This window comes from Cygnus olor, chromosome 6 (assembly GCF_009769625.2).
Source record: "Cygnus olor isolate bCygOlo1 chromosome 6, bCygOlo1.pri.v2, whole genome shotgun sequence".
In the NCBI taxonomy this organism is placed as follows: domain Eukaryota; kingdom Metazoa; phylum Chordata; class Aves; order Anseriformes; family Anatidae; genus Cygnus; species Cygnus olor.
In genome coordinates, this window is record NC_049174.1 from 7,354,158 (window position 1) to 7,369,790 (window position 15,633).

Consider the following 15,633-nt stretch of genomic DNA (forward strand, 5'->3'; position numbering starts at 1 on the left):
CTGTCTGTCACGGTGTAGTCGAAGATAAGGATGAAGAGGAGAATTGCTCCTCCAGCAAGGCACACAAGGAGTGCTGCTAGAGGTGAGTTTACCAGCTGTGAAGATAGCACAAAAAAATACGCTTATGGAAGGGAAAGACTTCTTAGATGTTTTTGTAGAGGCAATGCCAGCCCAGATTTTTTTTTTTCCTAGGGTTATGGTTAGGGATTTAGAATGAAAGCAGATGAGATCATTGTCTACAGATCCTGTTGTCACCAAATAAGATCAAATAGTTTTCTGTTGGTTTAGATACAGATGTTGCTATTGTGAATACGTTTTTCACTGTAATTAGAAATAAGGTTTTTAAAATAACGTGATGTGTAGAGCAGTTTTCATCCATGCATGGTACGATTTAGAGGAAGAGCAATCCTTGTAGGATTAAATGCATTTATACTATTTTTTGTGGGGGCACTCCTTACCTGGACGTGTTTTTTGCCAGGGATTTAGAAGGAAAGCAATGAGGTGTGAAGTTTCCTACTGATTATTTTATGGCCCATGGAATTAGGGAGAAAAATGGTGTCTGGTAGGAGCAAGCGGCCTCAGATTAGTTTTGATGCAGGGACTGCATAACTGAGTATGGTTTTCTTTGGGATTGCAGAGACAGGTGGAGTGCAGCTTTCTGAGAGAAAGGTGATCCTCCGTGACTTCTGCTGTGCCCAAGAGTGGGTTTTGTATGAGCTCTGCTGACACAAGGTAGGGGTTTCCAAAGGGGAGCAGTCAGGAGAGCATTTTTCTTCTGACACTGTTGGAATTGGATCAAGAGGGCTTCTAGGAGCAAATGGTGAATTGCCCTGGTGCTTAGAGAGAGGAGAGAAAGGGACAGTTGCAGGAATGGTTTCATCATTCTGCTGGGGCAAAACTGTTGTGGTTTTGGTTTGCTTGGCTTGCATTAGCTTTCTGGTCTTAGAAAAGGACCTCTTAGCTGTAGCAAGTGCTTGAAAATTCTTTCATGGTCTATATAGATTCATAAATGGGGAGCACGTCTGTGGGAGTGCATGGCTTTGTATTCGTATTGGTGTAGACACTGTTTAGTTTAGGTTTGCTTTCATTAAGTTTCACACACATCAGGTTAGGGTTTCACAAAGGAATCATCATGCAATTTTCCTCTTACATTTTTCTGTACTCTGGTTGTTAGAATGCAGAACAATGCTTTGTAGGGTTGAATAGATATTCTTCCTTTATTATGTATACCATCCATGCAGGTATATTTTGGTCAAACTTAAGGATAGACGTCAGGTTTCAGAAAGAATCAATTAGGAGAATGGTTCTCCACTGATGCTGTTTGACCCACAGCAGGTACCAGTTCTGAACGAGGTGATGTTTTTTGCAAACTGTAGTTACTTGAGTTCTGTTTTCCTCAGGATTTAGGTTACATGCATTAACCTGTAACACTATGAAAAGCAAATACTAAAGGAAGATGATCGGAATGAAAAATTGTATTGGAAGAAATGAATAGTTTTGATTCAGCTCCGTGAGCGATACTTTTTATGCTGAGTTTATGATTGACATTGGAGTTTCAGAAAGGGAGCAGGGAAGACTTCATTTTCTTAGAGCTGAGCATTCCACCCAGTTCAGATAAGGACCACTGTTCACAGGGTAAATGGCATTTACTTCATTTGAAGTAAATATCAGCCAGCCAGGTTTTAAAGTATCATAGGATTTAGGTCCTAGAAACAAGAAAAGAAAACTCTGGTTTTCTGCTGCTTCTTGTATCGGATAGGCTGTTTGGTAGAAAGCTTCTCCCAGTGCATTCTCTTGAATATGTGCTTGAGGATTTGGGGTTATTTCATAGCAGAACAGGACTAAGGGAGTGCATATATTTTTTGTAAGTCTCACTATTGCACTGCAGTTTGTGGCACCCTCCATCTGACTGAAGCAGATTACCTTTGAGAGAAAAGGCAAGAGGAGGAAAACCAGGCTGGTATGTTTCCAAGGAAAGCCATAGTGCTTGAGACTATGTGCTGAGACATAGCGCTGAGAAAGGCATCTCTAAAGGCTGGGCAGCCAAGGGATATGGAGAACCAGGAGCACTGGTCCAGGGAATGATCTCTCCTCCCCAGAAAGCCAAATCATACTCTGAATGAGACCCAGGGGTCAGATTCAATGTGTTTGCCCTGTGTCTTTCTTAAAACTGTCTGGAGGAAGCATTGGGGTGAGGGTTGCCCTGCTATCGTGGAGTCCTAAAGTGACAGAAAAGCAGGTGAGCTCTGTGTGGCCCTGCAAGCTCAGCAGCATGATGAAGGCTGGTAGGAGCATGCAGCATCCAGAAATGTGTGCAGAGAGGAGGTTATGAAGAGTCACTAAGAAATTGCTCTATAAGCTAAAGGCAAAGCCCAGAGAATAGAAAGGTGCAAATACGATAGCATTGTGGCATGGTTGCACCCAGGGGCTGATTCCAGGATATTTACTAGATTGTAATTGGCTCTAGGGTTATTAATGTGGGTAGTATGGCTTAGTAACTCCTAACACACTGAAGCAGGGACTGTGTGAGACCTTGCAAACCGTGTTGCCATCACAGCTATGCTTAAAGGCTTAAAGGCCGTAGAGCTTCCACATTGGCAGCAGATTTCTAAAAGTCCATCAATGAACAAAGCCAGTGAAACAGCTGAGTTCACCGCTGTCCTAATCCCCGTGATTATAGCAGAGTAGCACCGAGATGTGCTGGAGTGAAATGAGATCATTAAAAAAATAGCAGTAACTGAGCAGCAGCAGATGTGTCAGCCCAGGGAGGTAGCAAGAGCTACAGCAAGGAAGGGCAGGGTGGTTTGGGGACAAAGCCTGTGATATCCAGAGCTCTCACAAATGCTAGTCATTTTTAATGGAAGCTGCTGGAGCTCAGCAGCACTAGAGCTTGTCATTTCAAAAATAAATGCTGTAAAGGTAACGTTATGCCCTGTTTCAGAAGGAAATGACAACAGTTTCCCCTTTGGAAGACTTCCCAGAGCCAAGCTGACGATTGAGTTTTGCATGAATTAAGGCATATACAGATTCATTCAGAGGGGCAGTGAAGGTGAGAAATAAATGCCTCAGAGACGGAAAAAAGCAGAGACAGATGTGGTGTGTATGAGATTGGCAGCCCTACACAATGCAGCAGTGTAGGCACTTGGCCTGCCCAGAAATGTAGAGACTGAGTCAGAAAGCTATCAGAGCAGTCCTCGTCATCCCTTGGAGGTCAGAGAGGCTCTTAAGGATGGAGCTAAGCAGTGGACTTGCCTGCCAGCTACATCCTGCTATACTACAACAGCTAGCAGGAGGCAAATAGCATTGCAAAATTATCTCTGAAGGGGAACCATCTGAGCAAGGAGTTTAGAGACAAAGTGTCGGACATACAGGCCAGCTCTGAAAGAGAGTCCTCAGCCTCCTTTCACATTACACTGGGTGAGATTCCTGTTAGAAGTAGCCCTGTGGTGGATCCGTTAGGTATTGCAAAAAATGGTGAATACGTCTGCAGCCTTTACTGCAACAAAGTTCTCTTAATCTTTTTTTTATGCGTTTTATGGGAATTTGCAAGGACTGCTCCAAAAAACACATGAGCAAGGCAGATAAATCTGTCTGTGGTTTTGTGTAGTGTATGCAGTTGGTTTTCTGTAGAGGTTTCTAGTTGGATGTTATTTTGGGTAATATTGATTGGTGTTGTTTTGCTTTTGAGCCTGGCCAGGGTTTTGTAAAATCATACCTGTGTGAAATGAAGTCCCTCCTTTAAGGCTGAGAAGGGCTGGAACAATGATGGAAGAAAAGAGCTTTATGATTTTATTTTTTCCACAGCTCTGGAAAGCACCTTGTGCTTTTCTAAGTGGAAAGCTCTTATAAGAGCAGTGCTTTGGGGACAAAAGACAAGCCTGGAGGGCAGTGACCCAGCAGCCCCGCTTGCTGCTCCAGGGGCTGGTGAACTCAGTGGGGAGCCTTCCCTGAGCAAAGCTGTCCCCAGTACAGGGCACTCAGGGACACTTCACCTCCCCCTGTTCCCCACACTGCACTTTCTTAGTCTTTTTGCACCATTCCTTCTTCAGGGCACACACAGATGAGGCTCTATTTTGTTAGCGGTGCCACATCCTGCCTCAGCATGTACCACCTAACGACATCCTTGTGGGGGGGTAAATATATTTTATTTCTGGATGGAGAACTCTTTTAGATGTTTCTTGAATTACTGGAAGGTACTGCTTACCTGTAACAAAATGCATTAGTCGTATGTACAGCCAGTTCTGCTTCAGAGATTTCTCATTTGGCTATGATCATTTGGGTAAGTGATCTGTGATATGTACCTGAAGAGTCCTAGAAAATCTTTTACTGGCAAGTAAGACGTAGCTCTGACCTTCAGCAATTGGGAAAAATAGGGAAATGGAACTTAACAAATATATACATGTTTTTACAGTGGCTCTCTTTTTATTAACTCAGGGAAGCCATTTTCAAAATTACATTTCAGAGCTTTTAAATGACCATTGTCTCTGGACATGTCATTATTTTTGGCTTTTCAATATATATGTACTGTATTTTCTCCACAGCATACATTTTCCGGTCTTTTTTTTCTTGTTGGGAGAAATATTGATTTATTCAATGAAAGCTAATTAATTTAGGAAAAAAAAAAACACATCATCCACAAGGGAAGAACAGAAAGCAGGAGTATTTGGGCAGTGCATGTTTAATAGAAATCATTCTTTGTGTAGTTGATTACATTGAGGTTAAAGGGAATAGAATTTGGACATCAATTTGATCGCTGACTGAGGATAAGGTTTCCTGAATCTTTCTACACACCAGCAGCTGTATGGACATTGAAATGCTGCTGGTCTTCTGACACCAATCTGTGTGTTAGGTTATGGTCACAAATGCACTATACTGTATTTGTGTGTTTGGTGCCCACAACGTGTTTCATGCAGGATTTCAGCAAATGTCTTGAGAAGGAAAGAGTGAAGAAATCTCTCTCATGACATGCAAAACTCTTGGCATGATGAGATCCCCATGCTTGGTCGGGGTAAGAGATCTGCCACTCTTGTGCTCATTGCAGCTACCCAAGCCCCCGTGTGTGGTCCTGCCTCTTGCAGGTTGAGTGCTGGTCTGAGGTTGGTTATTCTTTGGGTGTTTGTGCCTTCTAGTGGTTTGGGGTGGAAATGAGGCAGGCAGGGAGGTGCTGGGAAGGGGGTTTGACTGCAGCCAGTCGGCTGCACTGTGCAGAGGGGTCGGGAAGTGCTGCTGAGCTGCAGTGCTTTGGAGTTTGTATTCACCTCCTTGGGCTGGAAATGGCTGTAGCACTCACAAGAATTTGGTTCTGAGTATAGAAATAAATATTCTGTTCTATACGGTTCTCTCCTGGGGGCCAGACAGATGTTTTATCCCCCATGATGACTTGTTTCCCCTTACTCTGCTGTGCTGATACAGTGAGTTGTGGGGCTGTGCTATGAACCAGACCACCGAAACCTTCTGGGTGAAAAGACAACCTCCTTGCCTGAACCTCCTTTTGTAGTTCATGTTGTTCCCATAGACATGGTGGGTGTAAACAGATAGCAGACTTTTGAAGACAGTGAGGTGTTATTGCTCTGAATTACTGATAATACACAATACAACAAGAATTTTACTGGCTAGTATGTATGTATGTATTCTAATACACACATATAGTTTATATGTATATTCCTAGATTTGCATCAAGCTTGGGGCTCACACAATAGCCAAAAGATGGTTAGTACAAGATCCCCTTGGACTGTAGGGCCTTGGAAGCATCCAGCACCAACACAGCTCGTCTACTCCTGGGAAATGATCTTCTCGTTTGCAGGCGGTAAAGCTGCAGTTCCGGTAAAACTTGAGCACAGATCCTGTTTGTTTTATCACTGTAAGTGGGGTTGGCACTGGAGTCAATGTTACCTGCCTGCTTTGGAGGTGTGCATAGTTTCCACTGGGGGACTTTGGGAGAAAGATATGAAAAAGGGGCATGGAGGTCATGAAAAAGGGTCATGAGGTCACGAAAAATCCTCTTTCCGTAGCAACCTGGATGTTAGATCCTGAGGCATACCCAGGCTCAAAGGTGCTAAGTGGGTCTCCGAGTGCTTCGGGCACAGCCTGCCCCAGCACAGTGCTGTGCCTGCCCCACTGCTGGCAGCCCACCTCATGAGGGGAGATGTCCAGCTTAAAAAGAGCCTGGGGTGGGAGAAGAGGGTGATGTTCAGTCGGATAAATCCCCGATCTGCCCCCTCGTGAAGGCAGCCTGCACAGCAGGCTGACGGGCAGCCAGAGGCAGGGAGAGGAAATATTCTTGTGCCCCTCCTGTGGCAGAGGTCCCATCTTCAGAAGCCACCCTATTTCCCCAGACTCTACATCTGAGCTATACAGGTGCCTTTGCTGTCGCAGAAAGTGCTGGGAAGGTATGTTTGTCTTTCATTGTGTGTGTGGTTTTTTTCTTATTTTAGGTATTAGTGTTTGTTCTGGTTTTCCTTTTTGAGGGGGGAAATTCTGTCTTGCGGAGAGATGAAACTTGACATGCTGCAATAAACAGCCGGTGGGCTAGCTATAAATTTAGACAATTTTGAAAACTTGTCATACCGCTTGTATTCTGGAGTTGTGCTATCTATCACGTTGGGTTAACAGAGAGCTGAAATAAGGGCTAGCTGCATACTGGGTGATCACAGTAAAAATACCACAGTGACAGTGGGCACCACAACATTTTCTAATGCAGTGTTTTGTCTTATTTTAAGGTGACCTTAAAAACAAGCCTGTATGAAGGAATGTGTAGGTTTAACGCAAAACGTGACTGAAATGGATGGATGTTTAAGAAGCTCCTTAGCCCTGCCAGGTGGCCCATTAGTGCCTAGCAGTTATATGGGCAACCTCATCTTCTTCATCTTTGTCACTGCTCTTGAATCCATCGAGTTTTGGTCCACAGTATAATAGCAGCCTAAGGGACTGTCTCTGGAAAGTATTTTATTTTATACTCTCAATCCAGGTGGGCTTTTTTTTCAGTATGACCTCTGGAGCATAGTACAAAGATTGAGGTAAATTTTCTCTTCTAAAAGACCAATAGTCTTTGTCTAAAGACAATCTTTGTCTAAAAGACAAAAGTCTTTGTTTGTGGCCAGAACAGTTCCTTCTATACCTACCTCCTTCACTGTCTGCTGGAAATGCCCCCATGCTGCACCATTGTTAAAGCAGCTATTTGCCAGTATGTGCTGATGGGAATCACACCAATTATCACCTGAGTCACTGGGATTGTTCAGGGAATCTCCTGGCTAGGTCAGTAACTGCAGTGAGGCTGTGGAGCTGGGCAGGGAGGGGAAACGCTTTGAATTCTTGGTGAACTTTTTTGTCTTGGATGATCCGAAAAGGCCAATCCCTCTCACTTCTTCATCAGGTCATATTTTTAATTCCATCTGTTTTTATCGTGATTTATTTTGGAAGAGATACAGAGGCATTTTGGAAAAGATGAGGAGGGATTCAGCAAGACAGTATGGTTTTGTTCCTCTGGTTTTCTTGCAGGCCTGCTCATTTTGAAGGGAAAAAGTAGAAAAAGGCTGTTTTCCAGGAAACAGATTTACCCTGCGAGACCTGAGACATTTTAGAGAAGGGGTTGGTGGGTTGTAGAAGTTTTTGCGTTTTGTGTAAAGGCTTGGCAAAAGTAGAGTGAATTATTTTAGGCCCCAAGATGAGAATATATGTGCGAGAGCTGGTCCCAGAGTTCATGAGTGGTGGTGCTTAGGTTAAGGAGCTAATGTAGAGCTTCTTTCAGAACTGTATTTGCAGTATTTGTTATGACAGGATGTGGTACTGAAAGGTCTACAGGGTTTCTAAGGCTGCATGTATCTTTTTATTTTTTTTTTTTGTGCCGTATGTGAGACAAAGCTATTAAAACCCATTTCTATCACAGTCTGTTCCCAGCATCACAAGGTGTAAATACTGTTGCAGCTAAATTTGATATCCAATATTTTGGTGGTGTGCAGAGGGCTGTTTTACCTGCTTCTTCCTGACTCTGAAACAGCACCATGAGAGCCATACATTCCTCTGCCAAAGTCTAGTTTAGAACTGTGAGAAGAAACAAATTATCCTTTTCATTCCTTTACGGAGATTCCTTTAAAGTGCCTTTCTCCAAATGGCTCGAGACAGCTTCCCTACAAACAATTAAAATAAAAAGAAAACCAGCAAGTCTTGAAACACAAAGGCTAACCAAAATAAATCAAAACTCATCTGCCTATGCAAAGTAGCCTTGACTAAAGCACATACTTTCTTATGAAGTGTAATTTACCAAATACTTAGATAAACAGCAGTAGTTTGTCTATTTTGCAGCATCAAAGGATTTCCTACATTTCTTGATCTTACTTCAGCTAGTACCAACTCCTCTCCTTAGTTTAAACCTGGAGGGGGTACTTCTCTTCAGAATCGAGGAATACGCTTGAAATGGTTTGAAATAAATGCAGGAGATGACTTTACTTTTTAGCTCAGTGTATATAAGAGATATCCAGTAGGATATAAACCATCCTCCAGAAGTGTCCAGCACCTGATGAATCTGGGTTGAACAGAGCAGCCTGGACATGCTAGGAGGGAAAGTGGTGTGTCAGGGGGAGCCCAGGCCTCCTTTGCTTTCAGTAAAGCTCGAATGCTCATCTACTTTCCAGGGGAGAGAGTAGAATGCACTGGGAAGATGAAAAATTTTGATGTATATAGAGAATAATAATATTTTTATTCTCCCTGGGTCTAGGCAGCTTGGCTGAAGGGGAGGAATTTGGACATTAGCGACAGCCCAGCTGATGTTAACAATGGCAGCTCTCTTGACTTCCATCACAACAGGTAGCGCCAACTGAGAACGGAGGCTGTGTTTGTAGCTCTTTGAATGATAAACCAGCCATCTTCTCTCAGTGCTGCTCCCGTCATGAGAAACCATCTCCCGGAGAATTGCTGGGAAAATCCACAAATGTGAAGGACAATGGGGTGACAGGAGGGGAGGCTGTTATGTCACCAGTGCAGAGGAGCTGCTCTGTCATCATGGGTGGCTGTGCAGGGAATGGGATTTCTCCAAGCTGAGACATGGTCAGCCCCTTCGCGCCACACGGGAAAGGGAGGCACAGCTGAAGCCTTTCTCCACGTGGTTCTTGTGATACGGGTGAGCTGAGCTTTGAAAGTATAGTAAGGGTAAGAAATAGATTCAGTTACTTGTGGCAGCCAGCAGCACAGGAAGCAGAGGGAGATCAGGTGCACAGGTTTGACTGTATTATCACTAAATACTGTGCCCTCAATTATGTATGTAGTGGAGAAGGGAAAGCAAGTCCTTTTTTTTCCTCCTTAGCACGAAGAGAACCTTCATTAGCTGTGCCTTGACATGGTGATTTCAGCACCAGTGCCTGCATTAAGATTTCAGATTTTATTAGGGCATCTAGCAAAGACAATAAGCCAAAGGATTTTCTTTCTTTTTTTTTTTTTTTTTTAATTTAAAAATTAGATGCAAATGCCTTTATGGCGGTATCAAAATGTGTTGCAGCTACAGTATTTCCCAAGTAGAGGGTAGAAGTTATTTACAAAAGCTTGTTTCAAAGGCTAAGGGCTCTGCACCTATTATCTTGTGAACTTCCTTAGATGACAACAATAAAAAAGGACAGACTCCTTTGTTCGGCAACAACCTGTGAATGGAATGAATTCAGGAGAGACACTTTGCTAAGGCAGCAAAGTCCTCAAATATTACAGGCAGTGTGCCAAGTTCAGTACAGCAATTGCATTCACAAAGGCTACTAAGAAACAAAGATAAATGATCACTTAGTGCACCAGAAGTGCTTATTTTCTCTTTCCCTTTTCCTCTGTTTCCCATGAAGTGTGAAGAAATGCTCTCACTTTGTAGCATTTCTGCTGGTTGTTTTAGTTTTCACATGGAAATCTACAGGTGTAAGGATATTCCTTATGCTTCTTCTCCTGCTGTCAGTGAGGCTGTCAACTTTGAGAACATTGGGGTAGAAGTAGGAGTGGATCCTTTCTCTGTAACTAAAAAATAGTCAGGCTATAGGAAGGCTGCAGCTCTATAATGTGCTCCGTGTTGTGCTCCCATGTGTTTTGCAAGAAGATGCTGGTTATTAATTGGAAAACATTAAAAAACAGAAAGACCGCTGCTTACCTCAGGCATTTCTTATGGTAAATACCGTAAGTTCTAAAGATGTGTTTCTTTACACTTTGAAATAGGTGTTTCAAACTCCAGATTTGGAGTTTCGAAAACTCTTGGAAAACTCTACCTTTTCCCATTAGTTAAAAGAGTCCCATAATGCCTCATGTTTTCTTCCCATTAAGTGCTCTTTCCACATTCCTGGAACAGTTGTGAAGTTAAAGGGGAGAGCACGTCTGTCAAGGGATCCTCCCCTCCGGTGCTGGGTGAAGATGTGGCACTAGAGAGTCCCACTTGCCTGTGCTGGTGCTGTGAAATGACAAAATACCTCTGAATTGGTTCAGATGCCTGGCACATAAAAGAAGAATCCCACTGGATCCTTTGGGTGAACAACCCTGCTCCTCTTTTGTGGCAAAAGGAATCCTGTTCTTAGTGGAAGGGTTAATAATTCATTCTTTGGACCTAATTCACTTTTGCTTAAGCCCTTCTCCTGCACAAGGAAAGATGTATCATTTTCTATTACCTACCCTATCTAATCCCAACCTACGTATTCCAACATGGAATAGGCAAGATCTGTATTCATTTTGTCAGTGGTAGTCATAGAAGGCAACGCATGATTTTGGGTCACGCTTCTCAAAGAGCATATTCCCAGATGAGCCCATAAATTCTGTATCTTAAAGCCTTTAGCATGTGGTAAATTTCCTTTCCTAGGCAGGTAGAAAGATGAGTCATAAGGTTTGAAAATGTAGATGGAAATTCATTAGGACTGGCAGAGAATTATTTGGATTTCTCACCTTTTGTTGGGTCGAGCTGGTGAGTTTTGGGTTTGACAATGAAAGATCTTGAGGTGTCTCACCAACGTGTTTGGGTATTTGATGTTTCAGCCATCCTTGAGAAATACCATCAGAAATTGGTCCGTATGGGGACATGTCTGGTTTGGAGTTCACAAGAGAGCTGTTGCCAAGCTGGAGCATGTCCAGTGGAGGACTGCGAAGGTGTTTGGAGGCTGGAGCACACCTGGCAGGGAAGTTGGAGGGGTGGGTTTGTTCAGCCTGGAGGGAAGAAGGCTTTGGGGGATAGGGTCAACTAGCTGCAGATTGCTGCTGCTGAGGGAGGGCAGTTACAGAGGTGGAGGTGCTAGACTCTTACCAGGGATGCACGGCGACAAGACGAGGCAGCAGGCACAGGTTGCAGCAAGAGCAATTCTCGTTGGGTCAGTGAGAAAGCTGTTCACAGCAGGAGTGGTTAGGCAAGGGAGCAGGTTGTTGTACCTGTTGGTCCCAGTTCCCCTAGCCTGGTGCGATTTCCATCACAGATTTTGAGAACTCGTCCAGAGAAGGTGCTGAGCAGTCGGGTCCTGGTCTGAAGTTAGCCCTGCTCCAAGCAGAGGTTTGACTGGAGAACTCCAGAGGCCCCTTCCAACCTGAATCGCTCCATGGTCGCTTGGTTGCATGCAGTGAGTGCGCTGCACATTGCGCACATTATTGTAATGCATGCTTTAGCCAATGGTTACAGCCCTTCAGCAAAGGCAAATAAGATCTTAAAGCAATATTATCATCACTCCTAATGAATTCACTTGCTGTGTAAATATTTATAAAAGTGTAGCTTCCACAATGTAGTGTTGTATTTTCCTAAAGATCTCTGGCTAGAAACAAAAGCCTTAAGAGCTCCCCTGTCCCTACTTAGCACGGCACTCTTGGCTTGATAGCGAAACCTGCCCGTTGAGTGCCCATCTGTATTCGTTCTGTCCCCCTGAAGTGCTAATCCTGTTTATCCTGTTGCCATAACCCCACTAAGTCTATTTATTTGCTGATTAGCACTAGGCTTTATTATTTCCTTTAAGTACTGACAAAACATGCTGAAAACAAGGTGTACACATGGCAAAATTTGGATAAACAGAATTATCAAGGAAATGCTAGAGAAAGTCCAGGACACAGCACCAAAGATGCTGAGGGAGGGAGAGATGTCTGTACACAGCTATTAGTCTTAGCTGGAAATCAAGGGGAGATTTAAGTGAATAATGTGGGAAAACTGGGAATTACATAGGTGCCTGAGATAAGGGACTTAGATTTTTCATCTCATGACAGCTGATCAAACTCCACTTACTTCAGTGGAACTGCACCGATTTATTATAGCTGAGGATCTGCCCTTGTGGTTTGCAAAATCACCTGTGAATATGTAATGGGGATGGCTTGTGTTTCTTCAGAAAATCTGAGACCTTTGAAATAAATATTCAGCACACTTCATCTGTTGCTAGAGGAGGACCAGTTGCAGGAGAATGGAAGGACCTCATACAGCATCAGAAATGACAGCTCGTACCAGCGGTACCCTGTGGCTTTAGAGTGACCTGGAGAATAAAGCAGCACATAGCATTTTGTCCTGTGCTCGTTCCTGTGTCAAGCTGATAACCTTTTCTGAGTTACCATGGAGCTTTTAACAGGCAGATGCCCCACCTAGTTTTAAAGACATCAGGTTATTGTATCAAGTCCCTAGTCCAATTTTTTCAATGGTTAATTACTCCTCACTATTAAAGGAAGATAATGCTTAATGAGGCCTGAATTTATGTGGCATCATCCCCTGCCCACTGGACCTTTTTACATCTTTGTGTGCTAGGTTAAGGAATTGCTGCTAGGTTAAGGAATTGCTGGTGTCTGAAATGTTCCCCCTGGATGGTTGGTTAGAGACCAGCAAGATTTGGTTAAGCTTTTAGGTTTCAGTTGTTGCTTTCTTACCAACGTTTATGTCTCCCAAGACAACAGGCTACACAGCTTTAAAGTTGACTATGCAGTCTGTGTTTACCTGGCTGAATTCCACCCAAACCCTTGTTTCCATTGGCTTCAGCCACCTCTGGCCCTGCAGGTCGAATTAATGACAACCACAAACATGTCTGGAGACAGAATTTAAACTCATGTCATCCAAAATAAACCCTAAACAAGGATGTCAGGGTCTACTCCAGACAGGATTGTCATAGCTTGTTTGGGGATTTCATTTGCCTGTTATCTCTAATTCAGTTACAAATAACAATTTCCTAAAATCAGTTCATGGGAACATACAGAGACGCTGTGCAGTAGTAATGAATTCACTTCGTTAGTGCAATGAAAATAGCAGTTGTCTTAATGAATATGGAAACATATTTATTTAATGCAGACTTCTGGTGGCAGACTTCTGCACTTTTTGGAAGTAGATAATAGACGTGTTATCTGCCCAATTTATTCTCTCTTCCATTTTTCAGTCTTGTGGTTTCTTTGGTAAATTTATGGCATTAAATGATTGGAACAGCTTCAGTCTGACCCACAGAGCAAAGCTGAATCTTACAGCTGTTCTGTGTTGCTAGCTCCCCACAAACCAGTCCGAGGGTATCAGTGCCTGTCTTCTACTACACTTGTGTGGTCTGCTAATGCAAATAACAAACGTCAGAGGATGTTCACTGCATATGGTACCACCTTTGGTGGCAGTACTCAAGCCTGTTCCAATTCAGATATTCATATTTACTGAGTTTTACCACTGGCTTCACTCTCAGTGCCTCAAACTCATCTTTGGGGAGGCTCATCTTTCACATGAAAAAGCATAAAGTGCTTTTTCTCCATTTTGACAATTCGAAAATGGTCAGCTAGATTGAAATTTGGGCCCAAATTGGACACGAATATATCATCTGCAAATACATCTCTTAGGAAGTACAGCTTTGCGTTGGGCATGGAGGGGTCAGACAAATTTTAGATCATATCCAATGTAGATCATATCCAAGTATCCAGAAACAAAGGAAAATTGCGATGAGTGAGAGGCAGGGACAGGCAGGGAAAGAAAGAAGATTTGCTCCTGTCCTCTCTTGGGCAGCATGCTGTCTCTCAAAGGTACTGATTTACCAGGAGTGCAAGCCAGGGTTGCAAGAGCTACATAGAGCAGGAGGATATTTTGCACCCTGGAGTTCACTGGACCTTATGTGTGGCACCTCTTACTTGTAGACCAGCAGATAAATATCGCCGTGTATTTTTAGCATCTTCTGCCATCGTGCATATGAGGCAAGAGAATGCCCATTTGCTCTCTACACATCAGTAGTTCCCCCCGGTGAGTGTTAGGAGTAATTAAACTGGCTGCTCCACAGTGAAAAACACATTGTAATGCCTAATTACAAGAACTTCTGAACTAGAAGCCATAAAATGCCTGATGCTCCCCACCTCCCTCTGACAAAGGTGTTACTGTGGGACAGACTTTGCCACCTTTCAACTTCCATGGGGAAGTCTTATCCTAATTGCCCCGACGTGTGCAGCGGTGTTTTCCCTGTGGGAAGCTTCCTGCCTTCATTTCATTGGAGGTCAGTAGGGACCTGCTGGGGCTGAGGAGGCAATAAGAGGGAATGTGAAAGGTCCACGTCCTGCTGTCCTGCTGTCCGTCAGTCTGGGAGGCACTTGCTGGCCTCCTTTCCAGCGTAATGGGCAAATGAGGCAGCGGTCTGGCTGCCTGCAGTACCCAGCTTCCTCTAACTCTTAAAGAATGCAGCAGAGTGCGATAACTTCCAGCGCTAATTGCTGACACAACCTAAATTATGGAGTCATAAACAGAGAACTTTTAGTATTGCATGGGGGATTATTTACAGTAGAGAAGTGTGTGAATACTGAATTCTCTGAGTGATTTCTGGGTGGATTTCACATTTAACTTACGATAACCACCTTGATAAAAGCCTTGAGAGAATAATTCCATCTTGTAGCTTTTTCATGATTGCTATTGTACGGGTTATAGATCTTACACTTTTCATTTAGATATGCTAAATAGGTTTTCTCTTCCATTAATAATGAGAAAATTTCCCCTTTTTGTATGCTTTTCAGAATTAAAATTAGTATTAACATTATTTGGCTATCTGGTTGTGAAGGGAATTTCAATGATGTGAGCAAGAAAGTTAATTTCATTTTTAAAAGAATATTACTGGGTGAAGAGCCATGCAAAGGAGAATTTATGGGATCAGTCTTCTCTCCAACACATTCATGAGTGGTCTACAATTCATTTCTTTTTGTAGAAGAAAAGTTTTGGACAACCCCAGCAAGCTTAATGTTTAAGTTTAGGCTGCTGAAACAAGCACGTTTTTGTAGACTGTTTAGAGACCTCAGATTACAGAATCATAGAATCATCTAGGTTGGAAGAGACCTCCAAGATCACCTAGTCCAACCTCTGACCTAACACTAACAAGTCCTCCACTAAACCATATCACTAAGCTCTACATCTAAACGTCTTCAGGGATGGTGACTCAACCACTTCCCTGGGCAGCCCATTCCAATGCCTAACAACCCTTTCGGTAAAGAAGTTCTTCCTAATATCCAACCTAAACCTCCCCTGGCGCAACTTGAGCCCATTCCCCCTCGTCCTGTCACCAGGCACGTGGGAGAACAGACCAACCCCCACCTCGCTACAGCCTCCTTTAAGGTACCTGTAGAGTGTGATAAGGTCACCCCTGAGCCTCCTCTTCTCCAGGCTAAACAACCCCAGCTTCCTCAGCTGCTCCTCGTAAGACTTGTTCTCCAGACCCCTCACCAGCTTCGTTG

General features: G+C 43.4%; 1 long non-coding RNA gene across 4 annotated transcripts in view; it reads left to right on the forward strand.

The window, feature by feature from the left end:
- LOC121072592 overlaps positions 1-15,633 on the forward strand; it is a 46,646-nt gene continuing 31,013 nt past the window's right edge. For all 4 annotated transcript variants that reach the window (XR_005821325.1, XR_005821327.1, XR_005821328.1 and 1 more), the window contains exon 1: positions 1-82. This is a non-coding gene — a long non-coding RNA (uncharacterized LOC121072592). The remainder of the gene's footprint in view (positions 83-15,633) is intronic.